Source organism: Neodiprion pinetum, chromosome 4, assembly GCF_021155775.2.
Source record: "Neodiprion pinetum isolate iyNeoPine1 chromosome 4, iyNeoPine1.2, whole genome shotgun sequence".
Taxonomy (NCBI): domain Eukaryota; kingdom Metazoa; phylum Arthropoda; class Insecta; order Hymenoptera; family Diprionidae; genus Neodiprion; species Neodiprion pinetum.
Genome location: NC_060235.2, coordinates 41252879 through 41270728, shown reverse-complemented (window position 1 = coordinate 41270728; position 17850 = coordinate 41252879). Strand labels below are relative to the sequence as shown.

General features: G+C 35.9%; 1 protein-coding gene across 2 annotated transcripts in view; it reads right to left on the bottom strand.

The window, feature by feature from the left end:
• Positions 1 to 17850, bottom strand: part of LOC124215809 (midnolin homolog) — a 52509-nt gene that overhangs the window by 28267 nt on the left and 6392 nt on the right. The window lies entirely within an intron of this gene.

Genomic DNA, 17850 nt, shown 5'->3' with positions numbered 1-17850 from the left:
CTCGTGCACGTGTCCTGCACCGTATGTAATTTAAAATATACATTCATTACACGACATAGCGAATAACACGGGGTATGCGCCACATGCGTGTAAATGGATATTATGGAATATCACGTCGATTTCATTGTCAGCAGGATGCTGAAATTGTTACGATGTGTTGCAAACTAGCATCGTAGTTTGCACAATACGCAAGTAAAAAGGTCGTATGATAATCATCGCGAATTTCAAACACACTTCATATATATATATCATAGTTTACCCACGATACGATGATCTTTGTAGGTTAAGTTAGGTTAGGTTAGGTTTCTAGGTTAGGTATTTTTGTTGGTTTACCTAATGTATATCGTCGATATATGTTAGGTTAGGTTAGATATATGTATGTAAGCAAAACGATGGTTTCTTTCTGAATGGATAGGTAAGTAGAAAAACGTTGCCGAAAGACAATGGTAGGTAACTTTTCGTTGAATTTCAACTCCTGCACGACGAATCGATCGAATCACTTTCACGTTTGCATATTTTCATCTTCTCTCTAATCATTTCGCGATTACAACTCGCACGAGTAGGTATAAGAGTGTATAAATTGCGTAACGTTAATAGTAAAACGACGATGAAATTTGCAAATCGAATCGAAAGTGAAAATAGAAATCACGGACAGTACGAAGGCAGCGCACAACAAACCGCACGTACGAAACACGGTTATGTAAAGATAACAAAAAAAAAAAAAATCATAACCCTGCGATTTTAGGCCCGCGAATACGACGTCGTCGTCGTTGTCATCTTCGTTATATTACACGTCTATACTAGTCGTCGTTATAGGCGCCTCGAACCGGTAACGCAATGTAGGAACGGTTCGGTCGTCGTTCACGGTGATTTTCTTCAGTCGTCACGGCAGGTAGCCAAGCCAGTCAAACAGGCGAGCAGACCAACCCATACATGCACATTCGCATGTGGTGTTTATACCACCTCAACATCCACCATGTAGGTACCTACACATTAGGGGACACACACACCATTCCAAATTCTCACATGTATTTGTAAGATAAAGGTAGTTGTACAAGGCACAGGGTATAAAATCCTGCGCGCCCTCTCCTTGCGGTCCGGGTTACGTGGGTTCATACGTGTATGACATTACAAAGAGAGACGCGTGTGTGTACACGGGGATAATAAATACTCTACAGAACCAGTGTGTGTCGGCAGCATCTTTGTACAAGTCCAGACGCCAGCACAGACGTCGACGATACGTTCTTCGTCTCTCTCCTTCATATTCTCTCTTTTTATCCACATCTCGTTATTCCTGCTGCAGCACTGACGCTAAGTTGAACGAAGCAAGAAGAAGAAGAAGAAGAAGAAGAAGAAAAAGAAGAAGAAGAAGAAGAAGAAGAAAAAGAAGAAGAAGAAGAAGAAGAAGAAGAAGAAGAAGGGAAGGAGAAGAGCCAAAAGCGACAAAAGCATGAGCATGAGCATGAGCGTAAGCATGAGCATGAGAAGGAAAGGAAGAAGGAAGATAAAATGTGTTGGATGCCTAGACCTCGGTGATCTCGGCACTTATATTTTATACACACGCACACACACACACGATATACGCGTATACGTACACCTTGATATCCTTGCGCACGGCACTTTCAGTAAGGTTGCGGAATGGTGTTGTTACACCCTCTTCCACAGCAGGTGATTTCGTCCTTGATGCATGGACGTTCGATGGTTCAACGTTCAACATTCCGCAGCATCGTTGCTGCACTTCGCGATACTTCGCCAAAAGAAATTCTTCGACAATCATTCATATTCTTTGATATTTTTCGCAATGTTTCACCGTAACGTGATAACACATATCAACAGTGTCGACTGGTAAATTGGCGAAAGAAACAAGACCCATGCTGTACTTTTGCCTCGAACGATAACCATTTTCATTGTCCTTTGACGAGGTTTCGACGATTATATTGTAAGATCTCATCAACACGAAGTCTAAACGAGTACTGATATAATTTCAGAGCAATAGTTAGATAACTCGTTGTAAGAAACCTTCGGCGACTTGATCTATCGTACGAATTGATCGAAGGAAGAGGAATCCATTATTCTGACCTGAGAAACACCCCCAAAAATTTCAGCATGGTCCGATGCATTCCTTGTTGGTCTTATTGTTAGGTATAAATGGTCTCGTTCGCTCCGTTATAACCCACAACTAGTGGTTCGGTCGTTGCCGTTGCATGAACCCCGACGCAAGTTTGGAATTTGACGCGTGGGTGCGGAACGTTGGTTTTTTTTCTTTAACGCAACGAAGAAGGGGACCTCTGCAGACAGGATCCGGCTGCTGAGCTGTTCTTTGCACCGCGTCGGTTTGGTTTCACCTTCTCCTCCTGGTCCCGTTGTCGTCGCAAAATAAGCTATAGAATTGCTGCAGGTAAAACCTGCGCCATGCAGCAAATCATCGTTGCAGCATCGGCATAAAGCTACGCGTGCGCTGATCATATCCACAAGACGATTCGGAAGAGAAGAAAAAGGTTGCTGGCAATCATCAAATTTGAGAGTACTTACAACCACGAGACAAAGTAACACCTCTGCACGTTTGCAGAGAAAAACGATTTGTCGTTTCTTCAAAGTTTCATTTCTTTACGTAAAGTTTGGCCACCGATAAATTCGGAATTTCGTGCTATCCGAACTCTTTAAATTCGGAATTTTAACCCTACCCCAAACGATCTCATATCATATTACCAACAAAGCTCATACTTTTACCATTCAAGAAACTTGTTAACGATAAGTATAATTCATTGGGTTTAGCACGAAATTTCAAAGAATCAATTAAAACTTACCAACAACAAACCATTCATTCATCAGTATCGTTCGTTCATATCTACGATATGATCCAGTAAAACTGCTTTTTTTTTTTTTTTAATTGAATTTCCGCTTCATTCCACGTTATAGTTTATTATTATTGTAAAACCTGCAACACGATGCGATCGTGAGTTATTCCTTTCAGTACAGAGGATCATATTGCACAAAAAGACTGCTGATGCTGCACGGATGATGCTTCTGTAGCGTTTTAACAAAAAAGGGAAAGGCTCCCCCCGTACGACGGATTATACATATAATATTATACCATAATGGCTAGTGAATCGATCGAGATCGTTGCGGTAATCGATACTTGCATCGTTCTCAGGTTCAGTCTGCGTTTACGTACCTCATCGATGATCTACAACGATAAATGTGGGGAAAAAAAAAGATATTTTCTCCAGTATAACGCGTCGATCGATGTGCGAGTAAAAAAGAAACGCCATCAAATCAAAATCATCATCAGCGGTAGTTTTCGAAAGAAAAAGAAGATTTAAGCGTTCACCAAAATTCTAAAAAATAAAAAGGCGGTATGAAATCGAAAAAGAACCAAAACTTAAGTTTCATCGCACAACGCACTTTGAGCATTTTTTATTATCAGGTATATATAGGTGTGTTTCTGCAGTTACTGAAGCAGCGTTTTTCCCAAAAACTTATTGTTAACGTGAAACGTTTTTCCGTCGGTTCGCCAGTGCGTGAATCCGTTAAAAGATTTAAGAGAAAGCTTCTACGTACGTACGTACATACTATGGGTTAAATACATAACTATGCGTATAAGCGTATGGATATACTCCACGTGTACGTAAGCCGGAAGACCGGACGAAATTTCGCGAGAAAACTCTTTAACCAAATATAGGTAAGTGTGTCACACATCTGTAGAATAACGTACAATACACAACGAGTTTATCTCTATTTCAATTTACTTTTAAAAGATAAAAATATAAGAGAAATAAAATCAAGAAAAATTTCATTGCCTACGATTTATTACAACATCTTTGTAAAATATAGATATCAGAATAAAGGTAATAAAGTTTTCGCTTTTCAAACCTTCGTTCTTTCCTATTTGTTTGTTTGTTTTTTTTTTTTTTTCCTCTCTCCTCAATAAATAGTTACAAGGTATACTATACGTTACAAGTATAACATGTCAAGGCAAACCGTGTCTGTTATAGGTACCGTTTAGTTTCGTTTGAAAGGCCTGTTTCGCTGCTGCAGTAAAGTTTCGAAAAAAATCCTATAACAATCTTAGCTGCGAGTAAAATATATCTAAACGAGAACGGTATTTATTAAGTTTCGTTATAAATTTATATACGGTGAATATCGTGCGAAATAAAGCGACGTCTGATCCTCACCATTTTAATTTTGTTGAACAAATTTTCTACAATTATCCCAACTTTGTAACAGTGCCCTGAATTTTTTCCGATTTTTTATTCTGACTGGTTAATTATTTGTAAATACTGAGAATGGTTTTGAAAAGGCTTTTTGGATACTCTAGAAAATTTTTCAGAAAGTATATGTTATTTTCCGAATATTTCAAGACTGGTTCAAAATTTGTTTGTTTTTGGTAATTTTTTATTTTTTTAATCAACTAAGCCACCGTCTAAAAATATTCTAAAGGAAAAATATAAGTCTTGAGAATTTTTCAAACGATGTTTAAGGTGACCAAAAAAATTGAAAATGTTTGAAATAGAAAATACAGTTTCTGAGAATTTTTTGCTAATCTATAAAAAATATATAATAATAATAATAATAATAATAATAATAATAATAATAATATCCTCTTCAGAATCACTTTAAATATTTGTAAATAATTGAGCAGTCGAATAAAAAATCTGAAAAAATTCAGGTTAGTGTTTCAGATTTGGGATAATTGCTGCACATATTTTTTAAACAAGTCTGAAATGGCGAGGGTCAGACGTTGGTCGGATTTCCATGGAATTCCCCCAATATACATATATAATATATGTTCCGTTAAAAACTCGACATCATACATCATCCCCGCAGGCAAATTAGCACCAGCTCAAATTAACGCACGACACGGTGATAGGATATAACGGACATATATATATACACACGCAGATCACATTGATATGCAAGTGTAAAAGGCGATTTTCTCTAATAAACTGCAGCGTCTTGGCATTGGCACTAATGACATAACCTCGGGCTGTAAAGATCACTCGTGTCAGTGGTTATGGTAGGTAGTTCGAAAGAAAAATTGCGACACATGCCTGGCCGTATAAATGACATATAAATGCGCGCGTGGATACCTGTGCATAAAGAATATCGCGTATGTGTATATACCTCCATTTATCATCGAATAACAGAAACGACCGAACAATATAATCGTAGGATATAACACGCAACGCATACTGAAAGGTAATTTATTTACCTGCAGGTACTCGATTAAGTGTACCTACCACATAATATATACATATATATGTATATCGCTAAACCGTATCGCAATAATAGGTAAATAAGTGAGAATGATGAATACCTGAAACGATCATATTAATTAGTCGTTGAAAAGTAAGGACGGAAAGCTCCAATTGCAGAAGACTTTCGCTAATCGCAGGTGAAAAGCGAAAATCTAATCTACTACAACGAATCGAAGGTTCGCACGATCCGATCTTTTTCCTTTTTGCAGTTATAACGATAAGTCTGGATAAATTCCGTAAGATTGTAAAGAAGATCGTTGTGTTTCTTCAAAGATTGAAGAAAGTTTCGGTGGACAAGTCAAGTCGTATAAACTGGCTGCGCGAAAAAAATATCATCGTATCGGAAAAAGTGTAGCTTTCTAAAGTATAAGGACATCTTGTGCCGTTTGAGTTCTACATGAACGATACCTCGACGTCTTTTGCCGTTGTAACACGTGGCATTGACGTATAATGTAAAAACTCACTATTCGACACACGTACGTAAGAAGAATATAGCAGGAGTAACAAAAATGATTTTCATTTTCTACTCAGCACCGTATTATGTCTGTTAGGGTGTGTTGTAAAAAAATAATATACGATTTTTCACCGTGGCAACCCTGAAAAAGTTTATTTGGATTGAAAGAAAGATTCTATGAAAAGATGAACGTTGCACTTCAACTATTATTTCTTTTTCTTAGATTAAAAGTTCATATTGAATTATAACTCTTTCATGAGATTGAGTTAACAATGAAAAATTCGTCAGATAAACTTCTCAAATATCAACTGGAGGCTTGATATTCCCAAGTGTGTTTTTTCTTCGTTACGTAAATTGATATTACGATCGATGTAAGCAATAAAAAAAAATTGTTTTTAGTCACGATACTTCGTAAGTTTGAAAAAATGTATAAAAGTTAAAAAATCAACTGAGCGCGATCTTCCACATAACGTAGAACTCTCACCTTTCGACAGAGCCTTTCTTTTAACCTAAACAAGTTTATAACGGGTTGCCATGGTGGAAAATCGCAAATTACGTTTTTCTTCAAACACCCTAATGTCCGTACTACCAATATCCATTCTTCTCGTTCACGATTACAAAATGAAAGATAAAAAAAAAAAAAAATGGTAAGCAAGAAGAACTACGTATACATATAGAAATTGTCCCTCTCACAATCACTGTAATAAAATATTCAGTCTGATCGTGAATCGGTATGCCACGGTAAGCAAGGCGACATCCGGCACTGGTCGGCAGTCCCAACAGCGTGTCGTTACGGAGACCGAGGTGGTGGTTACAGAGCCGGAGACACGGCTACGATAGTCCAAACTCACTTTCGTCCCGATTAACAGTTTTAAAGTTTCACCGTTACCACCGGCTTGACGTAATCTTGGTTAGATAGCAGTACAGACCCACGATGACCTCCTCCTCCTCCTTCTCCTTCTCCTTCTCCTTCTCCTCCTTTTCCTTTTCCTATTCCTATTCCTATTCCTATTCCTTTTCCTTTTCCTTTTCCTTTTCCTTTTCCTTTTCCTTTTCCTTTTCCTCCTCCTCCTCCACCACCTCCGTCATCATCTGCTTCGCTCTCTTCCGTGACCAGCATTCGGTCCCGCACCGACTGACTCTGGTCTTCACCATTACATCCAACATCGATACGTTACTCTCCAAGTCCTGGTGGGCTTGTGCGAAATGAAGGTGACACGAACCGAATTGAATCGAAACGAAACGAAGCTAAGCTATAGGAGGAGACGGATGGTATCATTGGCTGATGAATTAGGAATCGGTGGTGCGAATTCGCTGTTTGCGATACGTACTCGTTATGCCATAGCCACGTTTGGTTTGCTACATTCCATTGGGTATATAATATGGATACGTACTACCGAAAATTAGCACCGTAAGTGTATTCACCGTTACATACGAAATCACGATTTAAAAACGAGATTGATGTTAGTAACGGTTGTCGTAACGAAACGTTGGGGGGGGGGGGGGGGGGGGGGATCACCGTTTACTTAATTTTACAATGATTTTCGAGAAACTAAGATTTCGAAATATAAGCGTGTTTTCGATATTCAAAAAATTCCAAAATCGCGAAATAACGGTTTTTCCTCGGTACGAATCGTCTCGATAACGTTCCCAACTTCAGCGTGATGATCTAACGGTTTTAAATCTGTTAAAGCTGTTTCCGAGTATAAAACGATCGATACTGAGACTTTCCACATCAATCACCGACAATTTTTTTTTATCTCTAATCTCCGATATTTCTTCGCTAAAATACCAATCAAGTTTTTCATCGTGCGTCGTTTAAAACCTCGCAAATGAAATAGTTACGATGAAATAATCGCATTGCGGAACATAATACACATAATGTGTTACAACATAAGTTATTATTACAATAGACGTTGATCGATTAATCGTCACGAGGTCAGACTCCAGCGATTATTTAAAACATTGTCTAATCTTTGAATTATCGTCATGTACGCGCTAAAAACAAGGTATATAATACAAATGATTGACGGACGAACCCGTAGCCATAATATCAATATATACACATGATTATGTTTATGTGTATTGTATCTATATCTACACAAAAACGCTCGTCAAATATAAAGGTAATACCGTTGTATTGTAACATAGATTGCAGGGAATAAAGACGACGAGAGCCTGTTAAGAAACGATGAATAGACTCTATCAGGACACATTGTATAATATCTATTCCGCTGGTACACCGTATACATATGCATGTTACATGCGTATGCGTACATAACCTTATACATACGGTACGTTATAAAAGGTATTGTATAACAACGTATGAATAAGGCGAGTGAAGTGGTTGCTCTCTACGACGTCTTTCTCGAGCTTTTGAACGTCCGTCTAAAAAGTTAGCGCAATAATAATATTAAATAATAACAACAACAACAACAACGACAACAAAATAAATCATACTTGATAAATAATTTTAAATAATAATAACAATAATGATGGCGATCATAATGATAATAGACACACTGGATTGACGGTGAATAGAAATGTTACATATTACTATATGTATGTACATATATGTATATAAATAATATACAATTTAAGCAACTATGTGAATCCTGCGTCTATAAATACTAGTTTTTGTTTATCAACGAATTCAAAACGCAAACTCTTCACGGATCCTGTGTCCCAATGACCTAACCTGACACCTAATCCAGATTAAACACGAGATTAAAATTAGTAACGTCAACGTCACGGAAACTCGAAAACAAATACCAATTTCAAAACAGTCTTAAAGTGTAACAGCGGTCAAGTTTTGTAGAAAAAAAAAAAAAAACAAAAAAACTATGAGTATACAGTTTTGCTTTATTGCGGGATTACCAAACTTCGGACATTTATGAGACAGAATTTATGGTAAGGTTATTGTGATGATTAACGTTTCGGAAAATCGTTATTTCACAGCCGCAGAAATGTCCGATATTCAGTAAATCCATGATAAGGCAAAATATATTCATATTTCGAAAACTTGACTACTTTAAAGTCACTACAAACTTGCAAAATAGTAATTTTTTTCCCCCCACCAATGTTTCGTTACGTCAGCGTTACCAACTTTAGCCTCTCATAGATATTTCCAAGTTGTGAAATAACGACTAGTGTTTTCATAACAGAAATGCATCGCTGCTGCAGCAACGGTGCTAACTTCAACCTTATGAATAACGTAACGTAATCTAACATAACCCAACCCCAACTTGAAATATAAAACCTGACATAACTAACGACGAAAACAATCATCATATCATCATCTAGTGACAATTATATGCGATGTTGAATAACCCGATGAATATTTCGTATTCGTTTTTCGAAAATTTGAAAACGGTTCTAGGGTATGAAGAATAAAAAGGACTCCATCCGCACTTGTCGAAATACCCATATAGGTATAGTAATTTACCCTATGCACGTATGAAGATTATATGTATATATATATAAGTTATATATATAATCTGTATAGGGCAATATAACAAACCGTTATAATCGTTTCTCAGACTGTCTGTTAGCGGGCAATTTCAGAGGCTCGTAATAGATAATTTTTCTTGTACATGATATGCGGGTTTTTTTCTTTTTTTTTTATTGCGCGTTAAACGTACCGCAACTACACCATTTAAGGATGTTGTTACCGCTGCGTATAAGAAAAAAGAAACTGCGAATCAAAGCAATGCAAGTCCATGCGCCTGGTAGACTTTTTTGCGTCGCGACCTGACCCAGACAAACTTAACCTGACCTAATCTAATCTAATCCCAACGGAGATAAAGACGACTTGACTTAACCGTACGAAATTGCACTGAAATCGGTCAAAGAGTCTGATTTAAAATTATTGTAAGTCTGATACGATTATGTGTTTTAGCTAAAATCGAGGAAATTGAGGATTAAAGTTTTTACATGATTTATTTATTTATTTTTTTTGTTAATGTTTTTAAGGGACCTTTCGCGAATCTAGTCCTTTAATTTCATATAAAAAAGAATAATTTTTAACATTCTAATACTGTTTAAAAACGACGTATTTACCTGAAAATTGCTACACACGACATTCTTACTAAGGAAAAGAACAGTAAATTTATAATAAAGCGTGTCGTATCTGCAATTAGGAAATTTTACATTTGACATACGACGTTTTAAAATAGTTTCTTTAAAAAATTATAACCGTATAAAATAAATAAATAATTAATTAACTGACCTACTTAAGAATCATTTTTATCAAAATCTAATTTCACCATCCTGTTAAGGGTGGTCGATTTTATAAGAATTCATATTTATCTAAATTTTCACAAAAATGACACATACCTGCAACATTTTACGCCGAAAACGGCATTGTAATCGAGATACCATCGGGAATGGAATGCGGAATAATTCGAGCGATGAATCCTATTATTTATGGGTACAATAATCTAAAGACATATTGGCTGATGTGCACTCGCGACCAAAACATCGGAAAGACAGTTGATAACAGTTACACGGATCTGTTTGATTTGAAAGATTATTTAAAATAAAATTATAAAAAAATAAGAAAAGTTAAAGATTGAACGATTTACGAAAAAATTTGATTTTTAAGAAATTAAAATTTCGAAATATGAGTGTGTTTTGTTTGTTTTATTTATACGGTTTACTGAATTTCAAACAATTCCAAAATGGCGAAATAACGGTTTCTCTCTCAGCAAAACGTTACCGACTTCGATACGATGAGAAATCATCACCTCTGCACCCGGTTCTCGATATTATGAATTTAAACGTCAAAACGTACAGGACGGTATTATAGGTATGTTGTACATCTATAATAAAACGTAACAAAGTAAGTAAGAGACCGGCGATCAATTGCGACACCGGAAACCGCAAGTAGGGATTCAAACTGACCGCGAAACCCTAATCGAAATTCTTGAATTATACATACGATATACACACACACACACACATATATATATATATATATATATATATATATAAAACACAAAAACAAAAATGTAAGATAGTAAGACGGAAAAAAAAAAAAATTTTTTTTTGTTCGTATAAAATTCCTTGATTTATCCCGTGAAAAAATTCAGAATTCCCCGACGATGAAACTTACAGGTAATGTTGGACAGCTTTTATGATCAAAAGCTCGAGAATTTATGCCCCTTGAATATACATATAAATATTGGTGTAAAAACCACATAGCATTGCTTCGTTTCGTACAAATAGTTAAAAATTGAACAACACCATTTTCGAAAGTTAACTTAAATGAATTTACGAAGCGTAGCTGAAGTTTTGAAAAGTTGTATAAAAAAAAAAAGTACGCCTGTCCCTATTGTCAATAATAATTCCCCGACTATTTCCGGTTTTCCCCAATTTCGACAAATCAATGGTTTTAATATTGTTCACGATTATTCTAGGTTTGTTTTACATTCTTTCAAAAGTTTATAATGACAATTTACAAAATACAATTAAAAAAAAAGGTTCTATTCTCGAAACGTTGGGGGCTCGGTAAAAAAAAAACGGTTTTTACCTTTTTTTTTAATTGTATTCTGTAAATTATCAATAAGAACTTTTGGAACAACGTAGAATAAACCTAGAAGAATTGTGAACAATATTCAAAACATTTAAGTTACTGAAAATGGAGGGATGGATCAACTTCACGTGAGTCTGTCGCAACCCTGCCGAAGTATAATGTTCAAAATACAAAAGATCGTTCCAAATTTTTGTACAGAAATTTACGTGCCGCAGAAACTATAAATTGTATATATACCAGGACAATCTCTTGAAATTATATATACAATGCGCATGCGCCAAATAATTCAATCTCATTGGTCGGTGAAATCGCCCAGCGGCGATGTTTTCGTCTGCTGAGCAGAGGACCAACGTACACAAAAATGAGACAAGACTCAAGAGCTGTAAATCTCTCGTGCATAAAACCGCGGATTGAGGTTATTTTGCTGTTTATTTTTACATAGCGCGAATTGTCTAAGAATACTATCGTTCAGCAATACCGTGGTCGATATCGGAAAATATTCAACCGACGCAGATATCAAATGATACAGAAATTGGATGTTATTTATTGAAAGAAAAAATCTGAAATTCAATGTGAAATGTCATTAACAAGTGGGAGTCTGGATAAACAGAGGTAGGTGAGTAAAAACAATGTTTATTGTGAACAGATTCTTTATTTACATAAAATTAAAAATGCGTCTCATTAACGATTTATGTTTTGTGCATTTTATTGGAAATTAGTTGTATCCAAAAATACCAAAAGTTTCAGTCTGATAATAATAGCTTGTAATATTTTCAGGTACGAAATAATTCATTGTCAAAGCGGGACTAAATTTGTCAGGCATGGAAGCATGTAGGTAAATTTCTAATTACGTGATCTTTGACAATTACAATATTTCAACATGGATTCAATGATTAAATTCGTTTTTTTTTTCAGCAGGCTCGAAGTTTAAGCTTTGACTAACACGAGGAAAATTATGCCTTACTTGATGGTCAAAACGTTTAGGTAGCAAGGATCCTGGTTTCTCGAGCGGTGCAATCATTATAACCATCGAACCTGGTTGTTCCGTCAGACATCAGGTGCCAGAGTGAATTTCATCAGGCCATCGCCACCTTCTTAACATCAGTTGAGGCAAAATTGAAGAGCGGGATATACTACAGATGATAATGACTGAATATCCCATCATTTTACTTTGATCGAGCCAATAGCGATAAGTTTGTTACTTAACCGTTGCCGCCAATTCGTTCTACCGAGGAATCATTCTGTGCACCATTGTAATTCAAGCATTATTATTGACCAGCATTGTTTTTCAAACTTTATGCCATTTGATTTGGTATCTTATTTTGAAGCTTACTTTTACTCTCTTTGGCATTAAATTCAGATGAATAGTTTTTCAAGTCCTCAATTAGATTGTGGGGTTGAATTTTGCTAGGCAAACTGAATCAATCTAAATCTAGAATTGTTAATAACTTCAGTTAAAAATGTCTTTAAATTTAATTTTAGTTGACGGTGTCATCTGGCTAGCTAGTTGCACGATAACTTAACACCAAATTCAATTTTACACTCTTTATAGGGTCCTACGCTAAGACTGAAAGGTTGTGAATCTCCATTTAGGGCAATTATTTCTGCATTTCATATTAGCATTGTCTGGAGCAAAAAAAATCTCATTTTGAGATTGGAAATGGAACCTGAAACGCAGAAGTTATTCAGTAGCACGAATTGAAAACCAAGAATTTTATAATGGTTCCTGCAACAAAGGTACTCTTTCCAAATATCCTTGTTACAAGGTGATGTTCGGAGGACTATGAACAAGATATTGTATCGAATTACATTATTTGGAAAAAAATCTTCATGAACTTCGTTAAAAATTAGATATTCATTTGTTTTGATGGAACAAGGGGCACAATCATGAATCCGATAAGTCAATATCCTCGTAATAATGTTCTGACATTACTCTAAAACATGATTGTCCTTGAAGGTAATTGTGACGTTAAGGCGCATTTTGAGAAAGTTGATTTTCAACTTGTGTCACAGGATGTGATCTACGTTCCTGAGTTCTACGCTTCCGATTACATTTTCTTTGTTTCGACCCGCACTAACATGAAATACAGAAATTATTTTAATAAATCTAATATTACTTGAATTTTCAATTTGAGTATTAGGTTCCCTTCATTTATTTAATTGAACATCATTAAAACATCATTAAAAATACATTGACTATCGACTATTTGTAAATTTTGTTCAACTATTTTCGAGAAAAAAAAGATTCACAGTTCTGTTACAGATAGTGTGATATTTAAATTTCTTGAACACTCGGTTTAGTGTCCCATTTTCAAAAGTAATAAAATTCAATGTTACCGCCTGAAATCACAAGAGAGTGAGAAAGTCGCTTAGTTGCTTGAAAGTGGCGATGATCTTTGTACCTGTGATAAATTGAACAGGCAGATAACAGTAAATATTAGAGATGCAATTATTTTGGCCGTATTACCTGTTGACAGAAAAAAATTTCATTGTTATTTCTAATGTAAAAAATAATAAAAGTGATCAAATAAAGTGTTCCCACCTACCTACTGCGTTTCTTCCAAGCACCCAAGATTTAAACAGATTTCTCATTTCAGTCGAATAAAGCCAATTTTCAAAGAGCATTAGCATCAACTTTCCGAGTCACTATCTCGACTGTTTGAGATTCTAACCTTAAAAATTCGTATGAACTACATCGACGCCAAAAACAGAGTTTGACAGCTGAAACTCGGAGTTACCAGCCTGCCCGTGCAGCCGATAAAACTCGCGCATGCGCATTGTATGTATAGTTTCAAGAGATTGTCCCGGTGTATATATGTATATATATATATATGTATATATATATATATATATATAATTTATTTAAAAAATGCGAAATGGCTTAGATTGAATTGCAATAAATAACAGTTAACACGTAATACATTATATGTATAAATATACGACGCTTGACGAGACGATTTGATTCGATCTCTCGATCAAGAGATTGCATGGGTTAAAAAAAAAAATTAATTAAAATCCCGTTGGATAATTTTAGCACATTATACTAATAGCATGGTGTGTGTGTGTGTAAATCTGCCGTTACAAGGAATTTCACGATCATCGAAAAAAAAAAAAAAAAAAAAACCAAGTAACAACAAATCAAATTCTAAACTCGTTTACATGGCTCCATGGCATATTAAATGCATTACGACTTTCAAATTGCAAGCTCCGTAAATGTTTTCTTCATATTTTTAAAAATTTTTTTCATAATAAATAATACCATTACTTTTATTTAGTTATAATAGATTTTTTACGTAATATACCTACCAGTACGTATGAAGTAAACTAATTACACCGACGCGAATAATACAATCTGATTCAATTCAATCGTTGCAACAGCTATGTATTGCTAATAAATTGTCTTCGGTAATTGGATAATGATTGTTTTGTATTGGAATCAGTACCAAATGATGGTAACAAAGAACATTACGACAATTCTAGAGATCGGGAGGGGGGGGGGGGGACTAACGGGGTTTGTTAGGAAAAAGAAAAACCTAAAGCTTGTCAAGTCAGCAACAGAACATAATCCACAAATGAACAACGCGGCGTTACAGAAGCTGTTCTGTACGAAATGATATACAGCGGCGGATCGCTTTACTGACGTCAATAGCGCCGAGGGAAATTTCCTCTCAAAACATACATACATACATACATACATACATACATACATACATACGTACATACACACTTGTTATACTGCAGGCTGTGCTATCGAATTTGCAATTGTTCGAAAATAGACACCATCATTCACAAACGTTTGTTTTGTTCCCTTTCATTTCTTCATTTCTTTCACTTCTTCAAAGTTTTTTTTTTTTTATTTGGCCGTTACTCGTTTCATTTTCTAAAATCTTGAAAAACACGAAATGCGATGTAAATGGTGTGCTTTCACTGTTGCTGTTTCTTTTTTCTTCCAAAGGTTATGCAGTTACAATGCCACTCGGTAAATTATACTTTTGTATATATAAAGAAAAAAAAGAAAAAATATATATATATATTTTCGATATCGGGTTGATTGTTTCCTGAAGGATTCTAAAGAAAAAGCAAAAAGAAAAACGGATCTAGTACACGTTAAATGAAAAATGTTCCGAGATTCGGATGGTAACTAATTTGTAGAAAATAAATCGTAAACGAAGCTTGTTAGAATTTCCTTTCTTTGTTAGGTGTGATGTATAGCGACACCGTATGTTTCTATAAAATAAAGAGTCAAAGAATTAAAGACTTTGCATATCAAAGTCTTTATATGTATATATATATATATATACCTATGTATATATACCTATATAAGGTGTATATAATATCACACAGGGAGAGAAGCCCGGCCTGAAAGAAGAAAAAGGAAATGTTGGTGGAGATCGATACCAGCCGGAGTCCCCGGAACCTGGAACCTAGAACCTAGAACCTGGAATCCTGGAACCACCGCAGCTGGAATCTCGGGACCTCGAGAAGCTGCCGACGTGGTCGGAGACGCGTCGAAGTTCGTCGGACTCAACCGAGCTGTTTTGTACGTCGTCAGGGCAAGGCAAGGTAAAGGCAACGCACAACGTGTGAGACGTAAAAGGCGAGGCGAGGCGAGGAAACGCAAGAAAAGAAGAACAAGAAGCAAAAGAAGAAGAAGAAGAAGAGGAGGAGGAGGAGGAGGAGGAGGAGGAGGAGGAGGAGGAGGAGGAGGAGGAGGAGGAGGAGGAGGAGGAGGAGGAGGAAGCCTGAAACACCGTCTGAACGTCGTCGCAACCCGTAAGACTAGTAAAAACCGTAAATAAAACAAAGCGAAACACCAACCAACCAACGAATGAACCAACCTGAAGTGAGGTTATATGACCGAGAAACCAAATGACCCGACCAACGTTGTGCGCAACCACCTATAATATCAACTGGCGAGTAAAAGATAACGGTGCTCATCCCAACCAACCGTTGCTGTCTACAAACAGCACCAGGTTCTTATTATATGAGTGGTCAAGCCGCGAGGATATCCGCTGCACTCCGCATCGATGACGATATTACAATCTTTAACCCTTCGAGCCATAGTGGTTTTGAAGTATTCTCACCGCCTATTTTACATCCATATTTTTCGTGTATTTAGAGAATATTGAAAACGTATTTCTTTGCGGATTTTTGCTATTTCTGACAGTATACTAATAGGTTTTCAACACTCGAGAGTAATTATTGCGATATAACGTAAATTATTATTGTTAGGAAAAAATTGATTGAAAATAATCGTGAAAATCAAAAGAATGATCCTTTCAGAGAAAGTTACCACTCTACACGTATACATGTTTTACATAGATTATAGGTTTTTAGGATCGCTAATTACGAATCTGAAATCGGGTACAAAAAATTCAATATGGCGGATCCAATATGGCGGGCGAAAGTTTCAAATCCGATCGAATCCGGAGAAAAAACTCTGTACAGGGGTTTTTGAAGTCGCTGATTACGAATCTGACATCGAATTTTGAAAATTCGGTATGGCGAATCCAATCAGCAGCCCCGAAATCCCTGCATAGTTTTGTAACCAGATTCGATCAAATTTGAAATTTTTGTCCGCCATCTTGAATCAAGTATCGCATGTTTATTACGATTATGATAAGGAATTCGTTTAAATCGTTGTTATACCTATACATGTATATAATATACCAAAAATTACCATACTGATTGTATGTTTTGAAAATTCAAATTCTTTAAAGTCGTTATAAAGTTGCTAAATGGGTGATTTTCACTTCCGATATTTCGCTAGATAGTGATAACGAGTTTACGTTACTAACTACTCCAACCTCGTAGAGAGAATCAGGTTTACGTCGTTAAACGCTACAAAACGTATACCGAATTGAATTCGTAAATTGTGTGTGTAAATTCGCCGATACGTTCTACATGCCAACCTGTACAATGCATCTTCCTCCTATATTCGCTAATTACAATTACTGTAGTACATACACGATATACCGTATGTGTGATAATTACGACAGCGCGAATTTATGTACCATCATACACGGTTAAAATATATGGCAGAACGTATGACTAATCTTGATGTTCCGTCAATTACTTTCTCTCTTTTTTTACACTAGTAATTTACAATATAATCTGTATTATCGGTGTTATAAATGCGTTCACTCTCCTACTGCATATATATATATATACGGTTTCACGTACTTTTTTATTCATTTATTTGCAAAATTTTTCCGCCTTGTCCGCAGGAAAATTCGAAAACACCCCAAATAAGGACCAACCTAGTACGTACACACATATACGTATAGATATAAGAAGACGATTTTACAGAAATGCATCTATAAACGAGTGAACTGATCGTGTGACGGAATTCCCCATTCCGATATATAAAACATTACATTATTACACGTCATACGCCTATACAAAACCGCAAACTTTGAATCATTAAAACTGCGAGACCGGAAGTTACAACGTACCGTGTGTATCTGTGTGTGTTTAATGCAAATTGTCGAAAATGCAACACACGCAAAGACAGAAAACAAAACGCGTGGAATAAATAACGTATAATTGGCGATTATTCGAATACTTCAAGTAGTGAATTCTTTGAAAACCCCTTGAAGTTACAG